The sequence below is a fragment of the Lemur catta genome, chromosome 18 (assembly GCF_020740605.2).
Source record: "Lemur catta isolate mLemCat1 chromosome 18, mLemCat1.pri, whole genome shotgun sequence".
Taxonomy (NCBI): domain Eukaryota; kingdom Metazoa; phylum Chordata; class Mammalia; order Primates; family Lemuridae; genus Lemur; species Lemur catta.
The window spans coordinates 36,199,784-36,212,647 of NC_059145.1; the positions used below are offsets into that span (position 1 = coordinate 36,199,784).

Below are 12,864 nucleotides of genomic sequence, written 5' to 3' on the forward strand. Positions count from 1 at the left end.
TTCCTAGTCCAGGGTCTTTTCAGGCATTTTACAGACTCTAATAATGATTGAATGCAATCAGAAAGGCCAGAGTGGCCCTTTCAAGAAAATACAGTACTAAAACTATACTTGGTTCCAGTATTTTAGTGTGAGTATTAAACGTATGGGTGTTTGAGGACAGAAGGCAATCATTTTGTTTGGCATTAACTGTAGGGATAACAAAACTCGTTATGATAGCAGAATAATTGTGCAGTAATCATCATCTAAGGATACTGTTGGAGAAATGTTGCTTCCAACTTAAAAAGCAAAAGTTAATGTGTTTGAATTCACTTGACTGGGAGGTAATTGGTGTTGAATGATGTCTTCAGTATAAAATATAAAAAACTACTAGATAGTATACATCTCTTATCCCCTGAATGAGAAGTAGCAAGATCTATTTTTAAAGCTGGAAACCCCAAATTCTTCCTAGTTCACTTTTAAGTATCTAAGTGAAATAGCAACTCTTGACTTTTCAGTAAACTATTAGTCCACCTCTCAAATTTCAAATTCTGTGGACATATTGGAAATGTTTTTTAATACCTGTAAGATTAGGTGGATTTATTTAAACTAATGTTAACAGTAGAATTATTTCAGATGGCTATTTTCTTTGTACTGAACATTCCATTAAAGGGGAAATTCTGTAACATAATACAGATCCAATTTTTTAAAAAGTAAAATTGGCATAATCCTGTTCTTTACTACCTGGCAACTTAATCTAGCTATTGCTCCTAAGAAAAGTTTGATTATTAAAGTAGTCAGTAGGGAAAATTATCAGGATACCCATGGGCCTCGTTACCATTTAGCATAAGCCTGAAGTGAATCATATTTTATTTCTTTCACAAGTAAAAGGTCCTGTGAAATTGAAAGTGTGACCAGACTCGGTGGCTCATGCCTGTAATCCTAGTACTCTGAGACACTGAGCCAGGAGGATCGCTTGAGGTTAGGAGTTCAAGACCAGCCTGAGCAAGAGTGAGACTCCATCTCTACAAAAAGATAGATAAATTAGCTGGGCATGGTGGTGCACGCCTGTAGTCCCAGCTACTCAGGAGGCTGAGACATGAAGATCACTTGATCCTAGGAGTTTGAGGTTCCAGTGAGCTATGATGACGTCACTGCACTCTAGCCAGGGAGACAGAGTGGGGCTCTTGTCTCCAAAAAAATATATATATATATATAAATAAACTGAAAGTATGACATAACACACATATAATTGAATAATGATTAATCAAAATCTAACTAATCAGAGCTTCAGTTATGCAAGTATCTGGAAATATTTCTATAGTCCATTTGTGGAAGAAGTGAAGACAAATTATAAGAAAACAAGCTAATATTAGGGTTTATTTTTTGAAAATCTAGCAGATATCTAGAGTTCCCTAGATACCTGGGTTCAACATTAAAAAGTGTCGATATTTTATAACTTTAACCCCACTGTAGTATCGTAGATTAAATTGTTACAGTGAAACCTTAAATCATCAGGAGTATTTATTATTTTAATTAGGATATTCAAAGGGAGAAAGAGAACTAATTCATTTTATTTTAGAAAGATTCTCAACAAGGGTTGAAACAGAGGTTTCCTTAGTTGAACAGAAAACTCACTTAACCAGGTCATTGCATTGGGGAAAGTATTTAGAGAAATAGCTACATCACAGAGAAGTAACAAGTGATTTTGTGAGTGTCAAGGCCTCTCCTGAGTATGTGTTTTGTCTACGTAGACTTAAAAGTGGAAAATAGTCTTGTCAGGTCAGCAAGCTATTAAATTGTTTAGGGATTTGTTCTTTAAATAAAAAGTTAGTTAGTATCTGATTAAGGCATACAGGTAATTATACCTGATTCTGTAGCTGCTCTTCTGCTGTTCTCTTGTGGGAAATAACACCACCACACCTGACCCATTTAACTCGTTAGATCTTGATATCCATCTTCTTTCATTGAAATCATTTTTTAGAGTTAATGTAATAGAACAATGAACCATAACTTTTTCCAGTTCTAAATTATTCATTTTTTTTAATTTATATATACAAAGTCCCCCCCCCCCCCCCCGCAAGAAAAAGGTAAAATCTTACAAAGAAAATGCTTACATTAACCAAGGGCATAGGTTTGGTGATTCTCTTGAATGTTTTAGAAATAGTTTATTTTTATTCTGTGAAAGGGCCTTTTGGCAGTCACAAGACCCCATTGAGGCTACAGTAGAGAATGGGGAGGTTGCAGATTGTGTAGTTACTTGGCAGCAGTGATATTCCCAGCACCTTATTTCTGATCCCCAACTTATAGATTGAGGAAACAAGCAGCTCAGAGAAGTTTAGAAACTTGCTTAAGAGTAATAAGATGATAAGTGACCGATGCAGAATTCAAATCTAGATCTGTTGGGCTTCAAAGCCGATGTTCTTTCCATTCTACTGCAACAATAAAATTACTTACTTCATCAGTCCACTTTCTAGAGCAGTGCTGTCCAATAGAACCCTGCAATGATGGCAAAGTTCTGTATCAGCACTGTAGCCACCAGCCACATATGACTATTGAGCACGTGAAATATGACTAATATGAACGAGGAAGTTTTATTTTTTTGTTTTTTTTGAGACAGAGTCTTGCTCTGTCACCCTGGATAGAGCGCAGTGGTATCATCATAGCTCACTGCAACTTCAAATTCCTGGGCTCACTTGATCCTCTTGCTTCAGCCTCCCAGGTAGCTGGGACTACGGGTGTGTGTCATGATGCCCAGCTAATTTTTCTATTTTTATTAGAGATGGGGTCTCGCTCTTGCTCAGGCTGGTCTTGAACTCCTGAGCTCAAGCAATCCTCCCACCTCGGCCTCCCAGAGTGCTAGGATTACAGGCATGAACCACCACGCCCGGCCTTTAGTTTATTTAATTTAATCCATTTGAATTATATAGCTATATGTGCTAGTGGCTACCATATTGGACAATGGAAATCTAAATCCTTGCTCTAACACACCCTTTGCTGTATCATACCCAAAGCGAACAACCACTTGGGAAGGTTTGGATCAGATTTTTTGCCTCCCATTTAGTAATCTTTTTTGAAATTTATAAATGATTTCTAGATACAAAAGCTGCAGAATATATTCCTGAGGGTGGCTTTGCCATGGTAACACTCTTTTGGCATGGAATTTATTTTGCAGACAAGAGTTCTATTCTAGGCTTTGCCATTTTACCAACTGTAACCTTGGATAAATCACTTCAACCACTGATCTGACATGTTTATCTTAAAAGAGCATCATGAATGTAAGGTCTTATCAGGCACTTACAAATATAAAATATCATAGACTGTGTCTCCATCTTGAACTCAAGCCAAATGATCTTATTAGTGAAAAAGTCATTGGGACCTGAATATTATTCAGGTTCTCATATAACCCAGGCCTGTAGTGTCCTTCCTGTACATTCTGACTAGCACCATTGATGAGCTAGAGGCTTTTTGCTTCTCTTTACAAATATTATTTTCAAATGTTGTGAGGGTCATTGCTAGACAGCCTTGGTATGATAAGTTAAAAAAATTATATATGTTAAGAATGAGAATTTTTTTTTTTTTTTTTTTGAGACAGAGTCTCACTCTGTTGCCCAGGCTAGAGTGCCATGGTGTCAGCCTAGCTCACAGCAACCTCAAACTCCTGGGCCCAAGCAATCCTCCTGACTCAGCCTCCCAACTAGCTAGAACTACAGGCATGTGCCACCATGCCTGGCTAATTTTTCTATATATATTTTTAGTTGTCCATATAATTCCTTTCCATTTTTAGTAGATACGGAGTCTTCTCTTGCTCTGGTTGGTCTCGAACTCCTGAGCTCAAACGATCCTCCCGCCTTGGCCTCCCAGAGTGCTAGTATTACAGGTGTGAGCCACCTTGCCTGGCCAAAAATGAGAAATTTTTGAGTGCACAGGTTTGTTTTTTTTTAAATCCTCAGGAGAAGCAATTCTGGTCAGTGGGTCATGGTATTGCTTTTTATCAGAATACTGGAACACAAAGCACTAGCCTAACTAAAACTTTGTAATAATGTGAGGATGTTTTATTTATTTATGTATGTATGTATATATGAATGAATGAATGAGGGAGACAGGGTCTCACTCTATTGCCTGGGTTAGAGTGCAATGGCATCATCATAGCTCACTGCAACCTCAAACTCCTTTGAAGCAACTCCTGCCTCAAGTGATCCTCCCATCTCAGCCTCCTGAGTAGCTGGGACTATACAAGCACATGTCACCATGCCCAATTAATTTTTTATGGAGACAGGGTCTCACTATGTTGCTCAGGCTGGTCTCAAACTTCGGGCCTTGAGCAGTCTTCCCACCCTCAGCCTCCTGAAGTGCTGGGATTACAGGTATGAACCACCATACCTGGCCGTGAGGCTTTTTTAATTTGGACACTTCTCCCTAAGAAATACTGGTGAAAGTTTTTATTTTATCTGTTATTAGCTTTTTTAAAAAATGGCTCTTTTGCCATGTAAGCATGTGCATTGTCACCAATCTGCTGCTCTTCTGATTTCATTTTTAAATGGAATCCTTATTATTAATTAATTGGATTATAAAGTCATTCCTTGGAGTCACTAAACTTCTAAGAGTTCTGTGACATAGGCATATCAAAGAAAATACTCAACTCCTGTACAGCAACATCTGGGTGGAAAATCTTCCCCCTACAGATATTTAGAAATGCTATGTAAAATATTAAATGCATATCATAGCAAAAAAGGGAGTAAGGGACATTTCATGGGCCAGCCAAAAGTTGAAGTGGGAAGCATGTGAGCTAACACTGGCTGCCCCTGTTATAGGGTTCTTGGGGGTGGGAGCTCTTCTTAATATAAGGCCTCGATTATAATGTGTAACAGGATCATGAGAGAAGACCTCTTGAGGTGGAGAGCTAGAGCTGAGACACACATCCCAACCTACAGCCAGTTCTCCTAATGAACTACATATCAATTAATTAAAGTTATCTGCCCACCAACCTAGGGAGATGACAAACAAGCTTTCCTATCTCGATCTGGGCTATGAATTAGAAGGAAAATGTCTCCCTGAAAATTGTAACCAGGGTCTTCCCTCATACAGATTTGGGGTTCAAGGTATACCATTCCTTTGATACAATTTCTTCCCCAGACCAAAAAATTAACATGAAATTAATCATCAGCTAGTGAGTACTCTAGGGCACCTGGCAAGAACAAATGCAAAACCCTTTGGGCAAGATACATTCTTAAGCCAGGTTGCCCAGGAATCTCACAGATAGGCCTCATCCAACATTACTAAATATACAAGGAAATAATTCATAGTGAATAAAAGGTAGAATATAACAAACAGCAGGATTAGACAACCCTCCCCAAAACTTTAGTTAATGGAATAATCAGTTAGAGACTTTAATGGATGTAAATGTCAAATACTGATTATAAATAAAGCAAAAAAAATATAAGAAAAGGATAAATGCTTTTTTTTTTTTTTTTTTTTTTTTTTTGAGACAGTATCATTCTGTTACCCGGACTAGAGTGCTGTAGCATCAGCCTAGCTCACAACAACCTCAAACTCCTGGGCTCAAGCAATCCTGCCTCAGCCTCCCGAGTAGCTGGGACAACAGGCATGCACCACCATGCCCGGCTAATTTTTCTATATATGTTTTTAGTTGTCCATATAATTTCTTTCTGTTTTTAGTAGAGATGGGGTCTCGCTCTTGCTCTGGTTGGTCTCGAACTCCTGAGCTCAAACGATCTGCCCGCCTCAGCCTCCCAGAGTGCTAGGATTACAGGCATGAGCCAGATAAATGCTATTTTTGAAAAAGTAAATTTGAAAAATAGCCAAGTAGAACTTACAGAAATTAAAATTTTAGTTATTAAAATAAATTCTACATGGAGTCAACAGTTGACTAGTAGCAACTGAAGAGAATTGGTGAGCTAGAAGACATATCTAAGGAAATCCAGAATGTATCCCAGAAAGGGAAAAAAATGGAAATAAGACAGAAGAGATAGAATGGTAAAGTCTAACATATGATAGATAAGAATTTCAGGATGATAAAAAAGATGTAGAGGCCGGGCGCGGTGGCTCACGCCTGTAATCCTAGCACTCTGGGAGGCTGAGGCGGGTGGATCGCTCGAGGTCAGGAGTTCAAGACCAGCCTGAGCAAGAGTGAGACCCCGTCTCTACTAAAAATAGAAAGAAATTATCTGGCCAACTAAAAATCTATATACAAAAAATTAGCTGGGCATGGTGGCGCATGTCTGTAGTCCCAGCTACTCGGGAAGCTGAGGCAGAAGGATTGCTTAAGCCCAGGAGTTTGAGGTTGCTGTGAGCTAGGCTGATGCCACAGCACTCACTCTAGCCCGGGCAACAGAGTGAGACTCTGTCTCAAAAAAAAAAAAAAAAAAAAAGATGTAGAGAGGCAATATTTGAAAAGATTGTGGCTGAGTGCGATGGCTCACGCCTGTAATCCTAGCACTCTGGGAGGCCGAGGCGGGCGGATTGCTTGAGCTCGGGAGTTCAAGACCAGCCTGAGCAAGAGCGAGACCCCGTCTCTACTAAAAATAGAAAGAAATTATATGGACTGCTAAAAATATATATAGAAAAATTTATCTGGGCATGGTGGTGCATGCCTGTAGTCCCAGCTACTTGGGAGTCTGAGGCAGGAGGATTGCTTGAGCCCAGGAGTTCGAGGTTGCTGTGAGGTAGGCTGATGCCATGGCACTTTAGCCCAGGCAACAGAGTGAGACTCTGTCTCAAAAAAAAAGAAAAGATTGTGACTGATAACTTTCTAGAATCCATAGAAGACATAAATCTCAGATTTAAGCAGTAAAATAGGCCCCAAGCATAATAAATAGAAATAAATACACACCCAGACATGTTACGGTGAAACATCAAAGGCAAAGAGACAGAAGCAACCATCGGCTGCTTAAGATGGAATATTTACAAAGGAGCACCAATTACACTGACAACATACCCCTCAGTTGCAGCTACTGAGTTTGGAAGACAAAGGAATAATATTTTCAAAGGACTGAGGAAAAAACAACCACCAATTCAGTAATTCAAGAGAACAAAATAAAGACATTTTTCAATAAAAACCATATTTGTCTCCAGCAGACCTTGTTGTAGGAGCTTCTAAAGCAGCACTGTCAGTGCAGCAGCCACTAGCCACATGTGGCTATTGAGCCCTTGAAATGTAGCTCGTGCAGCTGAATTTTTAGCTGTATTTCATTTTAATTAAACTAAATTATTAATCTGTTTAATTTCAATTAATTTAAATTTAACAGCACAATTTTAAACAATATAGAAGAAAACTGAACACAAGGAAGAAATGAGATAAAAGAAATAATAATGAATTTTTAAAAAGCTAAATCAAAATAAGTATTGACTGTATAAAACAATAAAATGACTAGTTTGAGTAGAGGTATTAAAAACAAGGTGAAGCGAAAGTACTAGAGCAATAACATAAAATAGAAGCTGTTCAATCCTAAAGCATCCCAAGATTGAAATGAGGGTAGATATTGATTAGCTGTAGACTTTTAAATAAGGTTATATGTGTTCAGGAAGGGAAAAAAAATAAATAGAAACTGTAGGAAGTAGAAAACCCAAAATAAAATGACAGAAATAAACAAATCAGCAATTAGAACAAATGTTAAGTGAACTAAACTTGCCAGTTCAAAGACTGAGATTGGACAAAGTTACAGAGTTTTCTTATATGCTGTTTTCAGGAAACTTTAAAAGCTTAAGATCTTAGAAAGGTTCAAAATAAGAGATGGTGTGAGATATCAGGTAACTATTGACCCAAAAAAGCTGATATAACTATGTTAATCGTACATGGTAACTGTGTGATTAACATAGGCAGAAGGCATCATATTAGGGATAAAAGTTACCACGTAATGATAAAAGGAATAAATTACTTAGAAGATAAAATAATTTCAAATTGATGTGCACCTAGTATATGTTAGAATTACAAATTGAATGTTAATCCATAATTACAGTGGGAGATTTTTAACAAGCCACCTTAGTAATTAATAGATAAAGCAGGCAATTTAATAAGGTTATGGAATAAACAAGACAGTTAACAAACTTGATCTAATGGATATGTAAAGAACCCTGCTTCCAGCAATTAGAGCATTTTTCAAGTATGTTAGAAGTTTTATAAAAATTACCACACGTAGGCCACTCAGCCAAAGAAGTTAGGAAGGAAAAAAGAGAAATCTGAGTAAAATTCAAGGAAAATAAAGATAAGAATAGAAAATTAATTATAGAAAGTAGAAATTGCAATAGAACAAAGTAGATCAACAAAACAGAAAACTGCTCTGTACTATGATTGATCCAATAGCAACAATAAAGAGAGGAGGCACAATTAGCAACATTAGGAGTTAAATATATATATATATAATAAATACTTATTGTAACTAAACGTAGAAAACAAACATTTTTTTCAAAACAAGAAACTACTGTGAAGAACTTTTTGCCTGTAAGTTTAAAACTTAGATAATAAGGACAGTTTCCTAGAAAAACAATTTAACAAAACTTAGTCAGGAATAAATCGGTCTGAATGGACTCATAAACAGTAAAATAATTAGGCTAAAGTTTAAAAATCTCTCCCATGACATCTAAGGAAAATGCTGAGAGGAATGTTCTACTCAGTAAATGGCACTAGGACAGTTAGTTCTCCTTATAGAGACCAGCCTCTGAAAAGGCAGATACAGGATCCGCATTCCTGGTCTTATCTTCACAGCAAACTTGTCTCCACAGGCCACCCTTCTGTGGTAAGGAAATCATGCTTTTGTTATCCACCATTCCTTTAGCAAGGTGGTGAGCACCTGCTACAAGCAGTATACCTCACTAAGTAATATTTCTCTTAGAAGTTGCTTTTCCCAAAACCAGTGTCAGGGGTCCTTTGATTTCCACTTCCGTGGATACCTCGTAGAGTGAAAGTGGTAATGTGGAATCTGTTTTTTATATATATGCTTACCTATTACTTAATTATGAAATACCCCAAGAATATTCTGTAATATGGGTTTCTGAGCAATTTTTTTAAGAATCTAAATTTGGTGCATGAATCAATAAGAAAGTACAGTCATATGTCACTTAATGACAGAGATACATTCTGAGAAATGTGTCCCTACTGTACACCTAGGCTATATGGTATTGCTTCTAGGCTACAGACTTGTACCATTAGGCAGTTGTAATACAATGGTGAGTATTTATGTGTCTAAACATATCTAAACAGAAAAGGTATAGTAAAAATATGATAATATAATCTTAAGGGACCACTGTGTATGCAGTCAGTCCATCATTGACTGAAACATCATTTGTGGCACATGACTTATAAAGGCAAACAGAACTACATTTTCTCTTTCTTGTAGCTAGACCGTCTATAGTATTACCTGGTTAACTGAAAATATTAAGATATAGGTTTGTGATACCACCAAGCTCTGTAACATTGATTCTGGCATTTAATGATTTTCTTTTGCAAAAATTATTTCAATACTGCTTTTTACTTTGTTTTTAACCAAGGTGATTATTTAACTCAGATGCACACCTTAATTCAGTGATATTTATTGAGATATTTATTGAATATGTCATTTGCCAAGCACTTTACCATTTGCTATACCATTTGGATTAAGACTGTTGTGCACTTTTAAAGAATTGTATTTATTTTTTTAGTTCTTAATTTCTATTGTATTTTCTTAGAAAATTATAAGCAGAAGTTATTAAAGTGTGTCAAAGCTTTTGATATCAGGACTCTGCCTTTCTGGTAAGGGTCAAGATTCTTAATGAAATATGCTACTACGTTAAGCCCAGCACTATGCATGTTTATTCTTAAAACAACTCCCTGTGAATTAATGATAAAAATTAATGACTTAAGGTCTGTGATTTGAGAGTTATCAGTTGTATAATAAATTTGAATAACTGGGGGGCCAGTAATAGTGAAAATCTGATCTACCAAACAGTGAGGATATATACATGTTTTTCCTTGGTCATTTCTAGAAATAATACTCATCCATTAATTAGAGTATATAGTCTAGATTTTCTCTTCTCAGACCTAACTTTATTCTGTCCTTAGACTAGTATGTAATGGTAGTTTTAACTAAAAGAAAAGTGATTATTTTACTTTATGTGCATGTTAGACTTGGCGTCTTTTTACTGGAAGGTAAACATTCTAACAGGGACAGCTTTTCGTGTTTCTTCTACCCAACACCTTAAATTATGTATCTCTACTGAATTCCACTTTTCATTTTAAAATATTTTCTATAATCCAAAAGTAGTTTAGCAAAGTCCTTTTCAGTTTTCCAAAATATATCCTGAATTTTATTTTACCTTGACACTTTTAAACAGTAACAAGTTTGTGGTTTGTATAAAACACTTTCAAAATGATCATATGTAGGTAAAATCTAATCTGAAATTTCCTCAAGAAAGTGTTAATGCCATTTAGCCATTAGTCTAGTATGTTGCTCTTTAGCCTGCTTAACAAAAAAAGGCAATTACCTAATAAGTACAATTGAAAGTTAAAAATATTATTGCTATTGAATATTTTTAAAAACTTACCTCCAAAAGCCAGGGAGAAGTACTCCTTCATTTCTGCTTCACTTATAACTTTTCCTTTATATCGAGCATCAGTCTCCTGATATAGAGCATTTTTAATTAAAATTAGATCACTAGAAAAAGTAGGGAGGTTCATTTCCATAATGTTGAAAATGCAGCTGCCAAATGGAAAGTTTTAGTAGAAGAAATGTTGTAGTGTGTGCTTTTTTTGTCTCTCTGCTTGTCCTTTCTCAGTTCAAGGGCAAGACTCAGAACAGTAGAGATGGTAGGTGGCTGTTGGCATGTGGTGCAAATCTTCAGACTTAGAGCACAGTGCAAGAAATTTTCTTGCGAGATAAGTTTATAATTTGTCAAGTCAAAAAATGTGAGTTCTACCTCCAAACTGCAAGAGGAATTTATAAACAATAAGAAAAGTTCCACGGTTCATTCTTGTGATCTTTGAATTCAGCACAGTACTTCTTTCTTCGCCTGAAGAAAGGCAGGCAGACTTCCACCATCAGCTGCGGCGCTGCTGTGGTTGGTGTGATTCTGTAATCAGCAAAGGAGAGAGGATCTCTGGCAACTGCATTAGTCTGGCCTTCTGACCAAGATAAGGAAAGAGCATTGCTGTTGCCACATTTGTAGATTGAAGAGGTAAAAACACCATGAACAGGACTTAGAATCCAGGGCTGGCTTGGTAACACTGTTAGGTCAGGTATTTTAAAAATATATATTGCTTTCTATCTCATTGTAGGCCATGGCTTAGTATGATTTGGTAGAGCCTTTACCAAGTACCTTCTTTGTGAGTCCACGAACATTTCAGAATTTCCAAAGTGGATTCTTTTCATTGTGGTTCACTAATTACTGCCTTCCCCCTCCCCCCAGGTAATGTCAGATAAAAGCAATTTTTATCTTTTTTTATTGTGGTTCTATCTTAATTGTAAAGATTTTAAAAATTAACACATGCACGCACTTTTTATCTTTTAGATAATTATCATGTTAAGTATTTAATACTTTTAATGTTTTTTCTTTTGAGAACTTACAAAGGAAAGCACAATTATTTATAGCTAAGTGACAGAAATATGTTCTTAACATGTATTATATAGGTTTTTATCTCGCATTTACGCAGTGAAGTTCAGCATAGATGTAAAAATTGAAACAGAGTAACTACTAGCCTAAGAAGACTGAAGACACTCTGGAGTGGGCAACATAAACTTCAAGACTGAGCCCTCAGGTTCAGTGCCCTAGGGAATCCAGGCAGACCTGAGTTACTTACAAAGTCACTGCTTTCAGCATGGTTAGCTTTTTCTTTTTAATAAAAGGAAAACATAGGATGAGCATTTACCCCCAATATTTAAAAATTAGGATATTTTATACATACATACCCCTGGATTTCTACCTTTTCTTCTTGTGACAAGATGACATGTGTGGCCACACAGCACTTGGATTCCTTACAGGTACTAGCAGCAAGAATTCTGGGTAGGACATGTTCATCACTGATCCCACCACACCCTGAGGTCTCTTACACTCCATAGTTGCTTGTGCTTACAACCCTGCTTCGGATGACTGCTTAGCAAATTGGTAGAAAAATGTGTAGGAGAGTAGAAGTTAAGGAAAGGAGAGAAAAGAAGTTCCCCTTTTCTTACACCATGATCTGACATGCTTCCCAAAGCCCTAACTGTAGATTTTTGGAAGCCTAGGAAATAGGAACTCAACTTCACAGAGGCCAGGGGCCATGCTTCCTACCCTTTGTCTCTCCTTTATGATACATAAAAATGATAGTATCTGTGTGGGATACTAGGGTGAATAGATAACCTGTGAGGAGTTGGATGTGGACAGCATTTTGGCACACCTGTAATCATAATCATTTACAGCATACACTCTGGCGGCTTTAAGGAGTGGTGAGTACTGTGTGGCAATAGTGGCTGTAAATTCTAACAACAGAGGCAAAACTCTAGTGTGATTCACTGTTTTATTTGAGGTTGTCTATCATTTAAGAATAAAAATTTTGGCTGGGCGCAGTGGCTCACACCTGTAATCCTAGCACTCTGGGAGGCCGAGGCGGGTGGATCGCTCGAGGTCAGGAGTTCGAGACCAGCCTGAGCAAGAGTGAGACCCCATCTCTACCAAAAATAGAAAGAAATGATTTGGACAGCTAAAAATCTATATAGAAAAAATTAGCCAGGCATGGTGGCGCATGCCTGTAGTCCCAGCTACTCGGGAGGCTGAGGCAGTAGGATCGCTTAAGCCCAGGAGTTTGAGGTTGCTGTGAGCTAGGCTGATGCCACGGCACTCACTCTAGCCCGGGCAACAAAGCGAGACTCTGTCTCAAAAAAAAAATAAAAAATAAAAATTTTATAAATGAGAATGGTC

General features: G+C 37.1%; 1 protein-coding gene across 2 annotated transcripts in view; it reads left to right on the top strand.

Moving 5' to 3' along the window:
• Positions 1-12,864, top strand: part of DCP1A (decapping mRNA 1A) — a 50,596-nt gene that overhangs the window by 6,525 nt on the left and 31,207 nt on the right. The gene's annotated exons all lie outside the window — the stretch shown is intronic.